Source organism: Sus scrofa, chromosome 6 (assembly GCF_000003025.6).
Source record: "Sus scrofa isolate TJ Tabasco breed Duroc chromosome 6, Sscrofa11.1, whole genome shotgun sequence".
Lineage (NCBI taxonomy): Eukaryota > Metazoa > Chordata > Mammalia > Artiodactyla > Suidae > Sus > Sus scrofa.
Window position 1 is genome coordinate 146,118,108 of NC_010448.4, and position 15,528 is coordinate 146,133,635.

Below are 15,528 nucleotides of genomic sequence, written 5' to 3' on the forward strand. Positions count from 1 at the left end.
TGAGTATACCCCATGGCCCAGAGAAGGGTGCGATTCAAGCGACTCAACTCAGGTCACATGCTGGGGCCAGACTTCTTACTCCTGGTACTGTAATCACATAGATACTTCATTTCTTCTCTCTCTTTTTTTCCTTCTCCTTGTCTTCCTTCCTCCCATGTTCTCATCCCCCCAAATTCCTCATGGGCCTAGCTTGCTGGTCAAAGACATGGGCTTGCACAGCACCTGCCACAGGAAAGGCAGTGTTTCTCAAGCTTTCCTGCACATAAGGAGGACCTTTAAAAGTGAGTGTACTTTTTTTTTTATTTTATTTATTTTTTAAAAATTTTTTTTGTCTTTGTTGTTGTTGTTATTGTTGTTGTTGTTGTTAAAAATGAGTGTACTTTATGGCTATATCTTTGTGAAGAATGTCGTGGCAGGAAGAGAAAAGAATGAAGATTCACAGTGGAGACCATGAGGCAATAATTCCACTTTACTCCATCTAATTTCTTTGGCTGAATCTCATGCTGAACTCTAAATCCTGGTGATCTGTATGGAGACCCAGTGACCCTCGAGGCGACAAACGTGTAAGAGTTCAAAACAACAGAACCTTTTATCTGAGAAAAATGGAAATCATTCCAAATGCTTGAAGGGGCATGTAGTGGTTTCCAAACTCCAGTGTGCCTGAGACGCTCACTGGAAACTTGCTCAACTTATCTATGTAAGTAATTCTAAATCAGCTGGTTTGGACTGAAGCCTGCAAATCTGCATTTTTAACAAGCACTCTGGAAATATCCTCTGATTGAGAAATGCTGAACTCGGAGCAAGACCTTAGAGCTTGATTGCATTATATGATGGGGACATTGCAAAAGGTGAGAGGAAAATAATTTTTTTAATTAAAAAAACCTAGTTTCTCTTAGGTAACTCATATTTAGAATATTCATGTTGGAAATCATTTCTAAAGATAAAAATATGTCTCCTTTCCTTCTCCTTTCCTCCTCTACTTTTTTCTCTTTTGAACCTGGGAAAGGGGATTTTTGGTATTTCCCCTTCATGAATGCAAGCCATTTATATAAACACCCATCCCAAGTGGAATAGCCAAGCCACAAGCTTCCATGGGCTTCTAAGTCTCAGACACATTGCCCTGCACCCCAAGGTCAAATACTAGCTAAGGCTCCCGTGGTTTGGGGCAACACGGTTTGACACACTTGTGCTAGACCCCCACTCTCTGTCCCCAGAAAAGGTGAGGCAGAGAGTGAGAGAATCGGATAGAGATGATGTGCTGGGGACAGCCTATCAAATATAGGGTGTGGGAAGGCTCGGAGCACTGCTCACCGGTTATGGTAGACGCGTTGCCCCAGGAAACCACAAGAGAGAGTCCATAACATAGGCCCAGAAATGGGCTCATAGACAGTATTTTACCCTGGGTTAATAATTTTCTTCTCATAGTCTTTTAAAATGAGTCGTATGCGTGTATATGTATGCCATATTATAGTTATACACCTCTTTTGTGTGTGTGTGTGAGGGATTGATTGCTACCATCTTACTCATGTGAAAAGAGAAGGTTAAGAGCCCCTGGCATATGCCTCAGATACTATGATGTATTTTCTTATATATTTTCTCACTGGACCCTTGCAGCAGCTTTGTGAGGAAGGTGGACCTGATATTATTCTTCTCATTGTGAAGGGATGGAGATTTAGAGAGTTGATGTGTTGTAAAACTTTGAACAAGTTATTCTACCCTTCTGAACTTCTGTTGTGGTTATTGTTTAACCTATAAAGTAGGGGGATTCACATAGCTTATGGTCATAATACACCATAATTAACTTAGTTTATCTTTTTTTTTTTTTTTTTTGTCTTTTTAGCTATTTCTTGGGCTGCTCCTGCGGCATATGGAGGTTCCCAGGCTAGGGGTCAAATTGGAGCTGTAGCCACTGGCCTACGCCAGAGCCACGGCAACGCAGGATCCGAGCCGCGTCTGCAACCTACACCACAGCTCACGGCAACGCCGGATCGTTAACCCACTGAGCAAGAGCAGGGACCGAAGCCGCAACCTCATGGTTCCTAGTCGGATTCGTTAACCACTGCGCCACGACGGGAACTCCATAATTAACTTAGTTTAAATTGCCTAGCCTGAAAAGCCCTTTGTCTCATGGCTTCTCCTTCCAAATTCAGTATATCTTCTAAATGCATGGCTTAACAAAGAGGGTGACCCTCACTTAATTGGAGTCCCACGAATCCTACTCTATCTAGGGTAATGAAGTCAAGAAAAGTCCCTACACTGCTGTCTACCCGCAGGCCGGGATGGTCTGTGTGGACCAGCCTTCTCTGTGAGGTCGTATGTTAAGGCTACCCTTTGAGGTCATGTGACCCTCCTCCTGGATATTCCCCTGAACCCAGATGCTCAGAGTCCAAGAATCTGGCTGTAGTGAGAGTACCATGACAGCAGCAGCAGCCCCCTGACAAGACGGTCCCTTTGGCCAGAGCTGGTAGACATCAGCTTGCTGGAGTTTTAAGGCAGCCACATCTATGTCCATTGGACTTGAGTTCCAGACTTTTTGCCTTCCCACCTTGAAAGTGATGAAATAATGCCTTCCGGGTAGCACCCAATGATCAGATTATCAATCTTGCATGACATGGCTGAACAAGTCAAGCCTGTGAGTTAGAAGATCTCATCCTAGGTAGCTGTGTGACCTTGGGAAAGTCACTTGACCTCTCTGAACTCTGATTTCCACATCTTTAAAACAAATTCAGGTTGGTCAAATAATCTCGAAGCCAGGTTCTTCTCAAGCATTTAACAGGCTTTAAGAATCAAGTGGGGGATGGAGGATATTGTGAGAAAAAGAATGTATGTATGTATGTGTGACTGAGTCACTTTGCTGTACAGTAGAAAATTGACAGAACGCTGTAAATGAGCTATAATGGAAAAAAATAAAAATCATTTAAAAAAGAAAAGTTTAAAAAAAGGTAAAACAATAATCAACCGGGGTAAGAACACATACTTGTGGGGAGTCCTGTTGTCTACGATTCTGATTCAGTAGGTTGAAACATAGCACAGTAATCTGATTTTTTTAAACAAGCACCCACGTAATACTGCTAGAAGTGGTTTCAGAATGACACTTTCAGAAATACTTCAAGGCTGAGGGCCCCTCCAGCTCACACCATGTGGATTGTTCATCTCCCTCTGTAGTTAACCAGTCACCCAGTGCTGGTGATTATTAAGGCAAATTATCTGTTTTGTCCACCCCCTCCTTTTCATCCCACAGCCCAGCCAGTTTTATGTCAGGATGATGACAACAACTTCTGATTTGAATTCTTGCTTTCATTATTTTGTTCTTCATGTCCTACCATTGACAGTCTGCATATATTCCTAAAACGTTCTCATCAAAACCATGCAATGGCTATCACTTGCCAGGAGGATGAAATCCAAACTTCTTAACCTAGTCATTGTCTCCAAATCCTTATCTCCCATGAGTCCTCTATAATAATGTTCTACATGAAGAGAATTTGACTTCTCGAGGTCTCCTGAAGGAGCCTTGCGTGTCCTCCCCGAGAAGCCCTTTGCTCATGTCTCATCTTCCTCCTGAAACTCTCCCCTGACCCCCTCCAAACTCCCAAGTAGGGGGTAAATACATTTTTACATTTCAGTGCATTCTATGCATTTTTTTTTTTTCTGTCTTTTCTAGGGCTGCTCCCACGGCACACGGAGGTTCCCAGGCTAGGGGTCGAATCGGAGCTGTAGCCGCTGGCCTACGCCAGAGCCACAGCAACGCGGGATCTGAGCCGTGTCTGCGACCTACACCACAGCTCCAGCAACGCCAGATCCTTAACCCACTGATCAAGGCCAGGGGTCGAACCTGCAACCTCATGGTTCCTAGTCGGATTCGTTTCCGCTGCGCCACGATGGGAACTCCCACATTTCTGTATTCTCTACAAGGCTATGCGCAGAGCTGGAAATCAAAGCGGATTTGCTGCACAATCTTTTTTTTTTTTTTTTTTTTTTCCTTTTTATGGGCACCCCTGCAACATATGGAAGTTCCCAGGCTAGTGGTCAAATTGGAGCTGCAGCTAAGGGCTACGCATGTTATAGCAGCACCAGATCTGGCTGCATCCGTGACCTACCCTACAGCTTGTGGCAGCACCGGATCCTTAACCCACTGCATGAGGCCAGGGATCAAACCCACATCTTCACGGACGCTATGTCAGCTTCTTAACCCACTGAACCACAACAGGAACTCCTGCACAATCTTTTCTCACAGAAGGCCTTTATGGGTTAACAAAACTAGGATGTACTTGAGTGAGCCAACTAACTTCTGTCATTTTTCTCTGTTTGCAAAATAGAAGAACCAAAACAGGATACTCCTCATCCCAGGATGTTACGAGAAACCATTTTTTGAAAATGAATAATTGTTGACCAAGGAACAAAACGAACAGGTGTACTTGCCTGCTTAGATTAAGAATGCTTCCTTTAAGTAATAACATAAGCTTTTTTTCCCCTCTCGAAGGATTTCCTGACATCCTCAGACATGCTTTTTGCTGTTAATGAAAATAACATATATTGAACATTGCAAAGAATCCGGCACTCTTAAGTACTTATTATGCATGATTTGATGCAATTTTCCCAACTACCCTATATGTTAACCATTATTAACTTTATTTTATAGATGAGGAAATTGAGGCTTATGATATTAAACAATGTAACAAAAATCACTGGCTGGGATCAGAGCCAGAATCTGTACTCAGGTCAGTCTGATCCCCAAACTTAGGCATTTGGGTCATTACATTATGCTGCTAACCTAACACCCCTGGGCCTTTCAGTTGTTGCTTGCAGGCTGGTCATCTGGGGAAAGTGCCCGTTTTTTGGAAGTGAGCTACACTATTCATGCCTGGCACATAATAGGTGCTCAGTGAAATCCAAATGAATGCAGACTGAGAGGGAAGATACGAATGAGACATAGATTAACAATACGTTCCAGGCCAGGCGATTGTGACAAGTGCTAATAAGTGCCATCAACTTTGTGAGACAAAGAAGAGGGACGGAGCCCCTTCAGCTGCCACCAGGAAAGGCTGCTTGGAGAAAGTTGCCTTTGAGAGAGCAATGCCCTTTTGCCTTAGGGTCCCTCCTTGATTACTCTTGGCTGGTACAAGCAACTGATGAGTAACCAAAATGGTATGCACGGCATAGGGTCCTCAACCATTTAGTCATTCAGATGGTCCGTGCGTCACTCGGGTTCTTAGCTGTAGCCACAGAACCCTCCCTAACTCGCTTAGGCAAAAAAGGAATTGACTGAGGATCTCAGAGAGATCATGAAACCTCCAGGAGGACTGGAGCATCAAGGTGAGGGGCTGATCAACCTGGAAGAACCCCTGAACTCCCTGTGGATGCATCACTGCCACAACTGGGGACAGATACCTCAGCCTACTGTGGTGATGATAGGCAGAGAATGCCTCAGTCTCAGCTGCACCCCCAAGCAAGACACGCCAGCCACCCTTTTGGTTAAAAGACAGAGTCCATGGGGTATCCGTGTGATCACCTTGCTCTCTTCCTAATCAAAGGGTGTGGGGTTACCAGGGAAAGCCTAGCTTTATGCATTGAAGCCTGAACTTCAAGAAAGGCTAGGAAAGAGACTCTTGGCTTCCAAGTTGTCTGAGCAGAATTCAGAATGCAAACCATTCATCCAAATATAAGATGGTGATTCAAAAGATACTGAGGGGTTTTGTGAGGTATCCCATATGTTAATATCTTATAATAACAATAGTAGCTGAAACTTACTGAGTGAATACTATGTGCTTGGCACTTTGCCTCCCTTTCTTCCTGGCAAAAGCCATGCAACTGATAATATCAGTATCCTCATTTCACACAGGTGGATACTATGGCTGGGAGAGGTTCGTTTCTGTGGGTCATAAAATTAAGGTGGTTAAATTCTACACCACTTAGATGACAGGTCACTGCCACTTCCCAGAACTTCCTCTATCAGGACATTCTTCTTATGTTATTGTTATTATGCACTTAATGGCCACCTTTTCTGCTGAGTTTCATAAGCATACAGGAAGTCTGTTTTTTGTCCTCTCTCCAGCACCTGCGATGTTTATTCATTCGATTAACAGATACTCAGCTTCCATGATAGGTCTGGCATTTTCAGATGGTTGCTCATCAACGATGCATTGAATTTCTCTAATATGCCAGGCACTGTCAGTAGGTGCTGGGAGTGCTGCAGCCAAGACAGGCAAGGCCCCTGCCTCATGGACTTTATGTTCTGCCTGAGGGAGACAGGTAACTAACAAATAAACAAGTATATAAAATAACTCGAAATGATGCATGCTATGAGGAAAAATAAAGCAAAGGAGGGGATAAAAAGTAATGGGGTGGAGTGATAAGGAGGGCCTCTTTGCAGAGATAGTGTTCAATTCACCAGAAGGAAGGAGAGAATGACTCCTAGAAAGATCTGGAGAACCATGCTCTAGGTGGTGGGAATAGCAAGTGCAAAGGCCCTGAGGTAGGACTGAACTTGGTCTGTTCTGGGAACAAGACCAGTATGGCTGAGCATCATAAATAAAAGGGGAAGTGGTTGGAGATGAGTTCAGAGAGATAGGCCAGATCATATACAGCCTTGGGGCCACTCCCTGATAGGGAATTTAAGTTGTATTCAATACACGACCAGCATTGGATGGTTTTGAACAAGGGAATGCCATGATCTGCTTTAGCTTTTTTTTTTTTTTTTAGTAATGATTTTTATTTTTTCCATTATAGCTGGTTTACAGTGTTCTGTCAAATTTCTACTATGCAGCAAGGTGACCCAGTTACACATACACGTATGCATTCTTTTTTCTCACATTATCATGCTCCATCATAAGTGACTAGACATAGTTCCCAGTATGCAGCAGCATCTCATTGCTTATCCACTCCAATGCAATAGTTTGCATCTATTAACCCCCAATTCCCAGTCCATCCCACATGCTTCTCCTTCCCCTTGGCAACCACAAGCCTGTTCTCCATATGTCCCTGATTTTCTTTTCTGTGGAAAGCTTCATTTGTACTTTAGTTTTAACTAGGTTATGGCAGCAGCTATGTGGAAAGTAGCCTGGAAGTGGGGCAAGATTCGAAATAGGAAGGTTATGTAGATAGTTTAGCCGTGGACTAAGGTATGAAGGATAAAAAGACATGGCTGGATTTGGGGGTTTATTTTGAAGATGAAGCAGGTTTCCAAATGAATTCAACTAGGGTGAGGGGTGGGAATGAAAACAGATCGAGTAATGGGAGATGTCACTTCACGAGACTTGGGTGGGAGAAAGCTTTGGAGGAAAAATTCAGAATTTATGGTATTTAGGGATGGCCCCTTAGAGGGTCTTCCTGGATCTGAGTGGAGGTGCTCAGATGCCATTGGCTGGATGGACGTAAAAGTTGGGATTTCAGGGGAGAAGCATCAGGACCAGATGCACAAACTTGAGAGATGCCTATACAGCTGGTGTTTCAAGTCTGGAGACTGGATGGGATCCTCTTAGCTAGAACTTGATAAACTCGCTAAAGATTTAGAGATAGAAATTGGGCCCGAACGTAGGTTTGACTCAAAGCCTTAAGGCACATAACTTGCAACATCTTTTCTGAACATCAGGACAGGAAGAGAAAACAGTTCTACAGAAGGAGAGAGATAAAGAGAGAAGGAGAGAAGCAGAGAGAGAGAGTGGTAAGGAGAGAAAGAGACACTGAGGGGAAAAAAAAAAAAAGGAGGTAGAAAGAGGAGGGCCAAATAGAGGGAAAAACCATCAAAGGGAGAGGCCAGCCTGGGATGCAGAAGAAGAAGGCAAGAGGTTAGCATTTCTGGCTGGAACTCTATAATCTCATTTTCAAGCACTGTGATTCTTACAATCACGTCTGCCCACTGAGCGCTTTTTTTGGTTTTGTTGACAGCATTTTCTAGAATTACTCATGGAATTCACTTAATAAGCCCTCTTGGGAGCAATCTATTTCTATTCGGTATCAGGAATAGCTATTTTTCTTGAGAACTTTAAAATAAATCCTGAGAAATCTAGGGACCCCATCGCTAGTCAGGTTTTCTTTTTGTATATTGATGCTGGGAACCTTAAACCCTCTTGAGCGATGTGTTTGCGAAAGCCTCATTTCAACTCCATTTTAGGCCTTGATCGCGTTTGCCTTTTTTACTTATTTGTGCTTCTGGTTTAAATTTCTTTGCTCTTTTTAAATATCCCTGACAGCTACTTCAACTGCTGTGTGGAGCAAGGCAGGGAATAACAAACACATGTGGCATCTGCAAGAACCTTTGTTTCAAATCATCTGTTCCATTGCCCTTATAAACTCACTTCGCAGAAGTGTGTCTCAACTTCAGGTAGAGAACTTATGTCCCTCAGTCCACCAAGGGCCTGTCCCCCACATGTCTGCTCTATCTTTCTTTCCCAAGAGAGGGAGTCAACCAGCTCAGCTCTCCTCCCTTTAATCACTTGGCAGAAAAGAGGCCGCATTAGCTTAACTACTTGTACCCCAATGTTGCCAGCACACTTGGTAGCACCTCTTCGGTCAAATCCAGACTAGTCCAGCTCCACCTGGAAAAAACCCAGTGCAGTTACTTGCCTGCTTTGGCTCGTAGCAGGGATTGCAGCTTGGCGGTCTAAGTTGTAGTCGCCCCAGGATACAGTTCCAAGGTCACACGGAGGACCATTGGTTTGGGCCTCCAAGGAGGTGTCCCCGTGAAGGACGACTGCCAAAGCCAGCTCACATCTAGAATGGAGAGGTTACCACACTCCAGGAACAAGGTCTTGGCATATCATGGAGTCTTGGCATTCGTCATGACAGAAAACACCATTGCCACCTGCCCGAACAGGAAAACAGGAAAATGGTGGTCAAGAGCACTACATGCGATGGGCAATTTCCTGGGGGACTCCCAGAAGGAACAGAGAGGAGTTTGAGGAAGTGGGAATTATTGCAACAGCAGGTGGGGGAAGAGCCAGAGAAATACTGTTTTGATACAGAGTTATTAAGATCCAAGCTGGTTTGGCCTAGAGAAATTCTAGCTAGATACTATTTTTAGAAAGAGTTGAACAGTCGCAGCATAGACAGTTTTGATTTAAATCTGTTTCTATAGCTTCCTTGAATGCTGGAGTAAATTTCCTTCCCCCAAAGTCCTTAGGAACGCACTCACTCTTGGGAATGAGTAAGCTGTATACTGGAGAAGGGAGATAGATTTCCAGTCATCGATCCGTCATTTGTGAATATTTATTAAGAAGCTATGACAAGCTTCTACTGTGCTTGGGGCAGATCTACTTATAGAACAAAAAGTGGTTGTCATGGAAACTGCAGATAGCTACCATCCTCTCTGGACTCAGAACAAGGAGTGAAAAGCCCTCTGAGCAAGTTATTGTCTCTAGCCAAGAAGCCTAGGAGCTTCAAGGCTGTTCTAATACTAGACTTCTTGTTTTGTGCATGAATCTCCCATTTTAGTTCTGAAATGTACTGTGAAATCAGGGCTCTTCTGGTGAAGAGGAAGGTCATGACTCAAGCCGGTGACACACCCCTCAGGTCTGTGTTGCCTTTTTTAGCATGCAAATCCACCCTTGTCTTTGCATGTGCCTTAGCCTGGCTAACACTGCAAAGAGAGCAAAGGGCTGAGGACGGGGGTATATGGCAGATGAGCTGGACTAGGGCAAGTTCATCATTTAATACTAGTGATTTTACATGAGTGATTTAAACAGGCCCAGAATCCCAGAGATGAGTGGCAGAGACTAAGGATGAGCAGCTTGCCTTTCACTTAATGTACCTGCTCTCTCAAATTCCATCTGTACTACTTAATGATTCCTTAACATTATGCAACTGCCTCCAGCCCTCAGAGCCTCAGATGCCTCCTATGTTAAATGGGGAGATAAGTTATCAGATCACAGAGTTATCTGAAAAAGTAAATGAGAAACTGCACGTAAAAAGTTTTTTATATTTTTCTTTTAACTATTAGGAATTAATGGTACTTTCATGGAAAGAGGTCAGCACCCTGTTTAGGCCTTTGTTTGCATCTATTCTGCATTGCGTGCTCAGATTCTGGCCCAGTGCCTGGTTTACGGTAGGAGTTCAGTAAATGTTTGTTATTGAATCAATGAGAAAGAGTTGTAATTGCTTATCTTAAAATCTCTTTGATATTTGATTGCAAGAATTGGAAGGGAAGTCTCAAGGTCACCTGGTGTCTCAAGGTCATCTGTGCCTCTGCTTCTGGCCATGCAGAAGAGGTAGTTTGGTATAAAATGAAAGCTGTCCCAAGGACATGAATGTCCGTTGAGCTCACAGCTGATCAACAGGAGCTTTGGATAGACACTTACGTAGGACATAAAACAGAGGGGAACTGGCCTTCCTTTAGATGGAGTAGGCTGTTTTCTACATCAGTAGTTCCATCTTCTCTAAAATAATTCTACTATCTTTATCTTCCTGATGGTCCATGGGATGATGTCTCTAGAAGACTCCTATTGAAAATACAAATATGTTTTCAGAGAATGATGGTTTACAAAGTCAGTAAGAAGTTCTTGAACCAGCAGCGAATAGGGACCACTGAGCAGTAAACTTTTCAAGTGGGGAGGAGGGATTAATGGTAGAGGAGATTTAGGGTTATTTCTTCAGGACCATGAATAAGCTGGTGTACCTAGGTGGGTCCCAGATGAGCTGGGGTCAACTCAGGAACACTGAGGACTCAAGAAATGTGGGATGGGCATCTAAGGCAGATGTGGCAAACGCTGCCATTTTAACCAATTTTTAAGATAACTAAAATTTTCCAAACACAGTTACATAAATTTTCTCATCTCTCATGACAACTGTGTGAAGTCGTCAAAGAGGATCCTGATCATCACCCCACAGTTTCAAATGAGGAAAGAGGCCTAGATTGGTCAAGTAGCATGTTGAGCAGCATTCAGATGATCTATAGAAAAAGTGGTACTAGAGTTTATTTCTTTTGACTCCTAATTGGGTTTTCATTAAATTCTGATGCCTCTCTGACTTGGACAACCAACAAACAAAACAGTGATAATGAAATAAAGACCATACCAGCAGCCTTCTTTTATGCTGCTATTACCATGTAGAGGGCCTTGTGTGAAACAGTGGAGAAACATTTTGTCATTTATAAATGATCACCTGCATTTTCCAGATGTGGGAAAGGAGTCATGGAGGGGGTAGATAGGGTACCCACACTCCTGCTGCTGGTGAGAGGTGGGGTGCAAGACTCTGATCCCCATCAGTCTGCTGTCAAAGTCTGGGGGGTGCTCAGAACTCTTGCGCTAAAGCATCTCTAGGTTGAAAGGATCCTAAAGATAGTTTGGCAGAATCACTCATCCAGATCCTTCCCCAGTGTCTCCCTAAATGCTTCTCTATGTGTTTAGCTTAGAGAAATCCATCTGCCTATTTCCTGGGGCAGCCTGTTCCATTTTAGGACAGTTCTCATGGTTATAACACCAAAGGGAGAGTTTTTTTTTGTTGTTTTTTTTTTAATTCTCTCAGCAGCAGATACAAGAACATTTTCACAGGAAAACACTTTGATAGCCTCACTTGAGGCCAATCTAAGCCTCTTGAGGTTTGAGAGTTGGCTGGTGCTGCTTTAGAGAAAATGACCAGGAGTTGTGTAAGAGGCACTGATTTGTAGCTCTCAGAGGGCTGGGAGAATGAATATGGAAAAGGGGGGGAGGGAGGCAGGGTGAGGGAAATGGGAGCAAGCTGCGTGCTTCTTTGTGTATCTCCTCTTTACCACCCCCCCAAGCCTCCCCCCACCCCCAAAAAAAAACTTCTACCAAGTCTACAAAATCCTAAAACATTTGTTTGGATTTTTATGGACATCTTTGAAAGAGTTGGCCTAGGGATATTCCCAAAGGAATAGAAATGGTGCTTGTATACAGGCGAGCTGACCACAGAAGTAAAACGTGCAGAGAACAGGGCCCTTGGCTATGGGAGGAAGCTCTCCTAAGGGTAGGATGGGAGGCTATAGTAGCTTTAAGGAGATTTTATAGTCTACAGAGGCCTCAGCTGGTGTCTGTGTTACAGTTCTAAGACTTTCTCCAAATTATTGCACTCATGTTTTTTCTTTCTGCTGGATTGTTTCAAGTACAGAAGAGGAAAATTAGTCCATTAGACTCTTGACATGGAAGTGAGACAACGTTTTGACACTTTCTTAAATCTTCATTTTCAATAATATTGCCCCAGCCCATGATCTCCTATACATTAATCTATAAAATGAGGCTAAAAATATCTGCCCAGCAGGGCTCTTTGTGAGGCTTTAGTGAAATCATGTGGTGAGTATAGATAAAATTTGATGCCAGTTAGTCAGCTAAGCTCATTCATTTATTAAATGATTTGCTTTCACAGTGTGATCTGAATTGGCAAAGTTTTTTTAATTTTTTTTTTTTTTTTTAGTGTTTTGTGTTAGGTCCTTACCTGTGGCATATGGCAGTTCCTGGCCAGGGGGTTGAATCAAAGCTGCTGCTGCCAGCCTATGCTTATAGCCATAGCGGTGCAGGATCTGAGCCACATCTGCGACCTACACTGCAGCTTGCTGCAACACTGGATACTAAATACACTGAGCGAGGCCAAGGATCGAACTCACATCCTCATGGACATGGACATTATGGTTGAGTTCCTAACCCACTGAGCCACAATGGGGACTCCTCAGCAAAGTTTTTAAATGGTGGTATAACATGGCTTTTGGAGGGTAGGGTGAGAGTAACTGAAGCCTCAAATATGAAAAACTCAAGTGCCTAGATTGCCCTGTGTCAACCAATGTATTCAAAATCTCTTCCATGGTCTCTGGATTTGGAATCCTCAGATCTTTGCATGTCAGTTGCACACTTAATACGAAGAATGATCCAGCATAACGATGTCATCTTTTCCTGCCAGTTCTTTCTTCCAGCTAATAATGATCGCACCTCCGAGGGCTAATACTCCCTCCTACTAATTACTATCCAGGATTAGGGCTAATACTCCCTCCTACTAATTACTATCCAGGATTAGGGCTAATACTCCCTCCTACTAATTACTATCCAGGACTAGGCAGTAACTATGGATTGTATCTCCACTCCTTGCCTCTTCTGTCATCATCAGGGCTAGAAAGAGATCTTGTCTAACTGTGGCTGGAATCAGGTTGAGGACTGAGGAAAGGGCTGGGATCAGAAGTCAAAGCTTGGCTGGATGCCAGGTTTATGGGCTAAGATCATCTTGTTTTTGTCTCCCAGGGAATTCGTGAGAGGCAAGAACGCCACTTGTCTGATTAAAGAACAGGATTCATAACAGAGAGAAGAGGCGTGAGATGGGTATCATATATAACTTGGAGAATGGTATGGTGGTCACACACATACAATGCAAGCATCCATGGGCGAGCCGGAACTTGGAGACTGCATGTTTCTACCGTCTACGTGAGCCGCTGGGAGCCCAGCATGGGATAATTGACTGTCCTTGGAAAGTGACCAGCTCAGGTCCCCCTCAGTCCTCTGAAGATAAGACAGGGGAAGCGATGACAAGAGGGGAGAGGCTGAGAAATTGCATTCCCAGGACCATCAGGGGGGATCAGCAGCATGGCCCGGGAATGTTGTTTCTTGCAGGAAAGACATGGCATTATCTCAGAACCATCTGGTGGCAGCAGGAACGGGGAGGGGGAGGGAGGCGCTGAGCAGTGGTCACGTAGCCTTGTCTTACTGTTTGCAGACGCCCACGATCAAGCTATTTCCTGACAGAAGTGGGTCAGCTAATAGCCTGGGCTCAGGAAAAAGGGAGCTTCAAGGAATGAGAGAGATGGTTGCAGAGGCTGGAGGATTCCTGTAGCCGAAAAAGTTAGAGACCGATGCGAAGCTTTTTGTCACATGGACAAAATCCCTAGACTTGGGGACAGGGGACGGCGCCCTTGATCTTTCAGTGTAAGATCGTTTTGGATTCAGGCAAGCTAATTTGCTCAGAGCCTCAGTGTACAATGGCATTTGTGGACTCCTGGGTTTAATCTGGCCTGTATGTGACTCTTAGCCCCCGTTAGTGATTACAGAATTGTTGGGTTTGGGGCCACCTCTACAACGTCAAGCTATTTCACATAGAATGCAGGTTTCTGGCTCATCTAACAATGGAAAATCTGGCCACTCTGGGCCCATATTCTCACAGAGCAACATTTGCCTGGAGTTGAGTGGCCACTGCCCCCGGAAATAAGGGATTAACTCTCCACTCCCCAGTGTTCCCCACACGACCCCTTCCCTCAAAGCCCCCACAGGCATTTGTTTCATGACCCCTGCCCTAGAAGGCAGTATCAATGATGGCAGGGAGTGTGAGCATGTGTCCCCAGTGGACCTCTGTCCCCAGCACATGTCTGCAAGGACTGGGCACTGCGCAGGCATTGAATAAATATTTCTTTAATAACAGCCAGTGAGTGAAGACAGGGCTGTCAAAGCAAAGCAGGTTAAATCCAGGCTGTGTGCGTTTGGGTAAATAATTGAACTTTCTAAGCCTCTGTTTTCCTTATTTATGAATCAGGGAGCAGAGTACTGACCTCATGGCACACTCTGAGTGAAGGAATGCAAACCCCTTTGTGTGGCGCTGCCCAGAGAGAACACCCAATAAATATTTGTTGAATGGCTGAAACCATGTTCAGTCTACAGGGTTGTGAGCCTTGGTATCCTTGGTTGGATACAGTGGAAAAAATCATCGCATTAATTAAGCATGGGAATCGCAATGTGCCAGAAAGGGAACACAAATGGGCACCCAAAGAGTGGTTGTCACGGGGGTGAGATTGCTGGGCAGGGAAGGATAACTTGTGCTTTTGTGTCAGCATTGACCATCAGAGCAACAGCATGAAGTGCAGCACTAGGGCGGGAGTGGCTGGTTGAATTCCGGGGATAGAGCTGGGGGCTATGAGGACAGGCTTCGGAGGGGTGTAATGTGTGCCAGGCCCTTGGCCAGGCTACTAAATGCTTTTGAGACCTCTGTTTCCTCCATTAGAAAATGAAGATCATAATGCCCACTTTTGGGGGTTTGGTCTGATTAGTTAATATGAAAATCAACATCATGTGCTTAACATGTTGGTGAGCAGACAGAGATGCTTAGCAAATAATACAGGTATTGGTATGAGAGGGAAAGTACTGCTTAGAAGTTCACAGTCCTGAGTGCTGTTCTTTTTTTTTTTTTAATTGAAGTATAGTTAATTTACAACATTGAGTTAGTTTCCAGTGTACAGAAAAGTGATTCAGTTACACACACGTATAAATTTATATATTCTTTTTCATATTTTTCTATTACATATTTATTACAAATATGAACTACATTGAATGTAGTTCCCTGTGCTATGCGGTAAGATGTTATTTATCTATTTTATGTATGGTAGTGTGTATATTTGTATATTACAAATTCCTAATTTATCTCTCCCCCCTTCTTTTCCTTTGGTAACCATAAGGTTGTTTCCTATGTCTTTAGGTTTCTGTTTTATACATAAGTTCATTTATAGGATTTCTTAGTTCATATACGTGATACATATAAATGACATCATATGATATTTGTCTTTCTCTTTCTGACTTATTTCACTTAGTATTATAATTTTTAGGTCCATTC

At 43.7% G+C, this 15,528-nt stretch overlaps 1 long non-coding RNA gene across 1 annotated transcript in view; it reads left to right on the forward strand.

Annotated features, from left to right (window-relative positions):
• LOC102162079 overlaps positions 1–15,171 on the forward strand; it is a 48,158-nt gene extending 32,987 nt beyond the window's left edge. Inside the window, exons 6-8 of the long non-coding RNA XR_298679.3 lie at positions 190–281; positions 404–848; positions 13,179–15,171. This is a non-coding gene — a long non-coding RNA (uncharacterized LOC102162079). The remainder of the gene's footprint in view (positions 1–189; positions 282–403; positions 849–13,178) is intronic.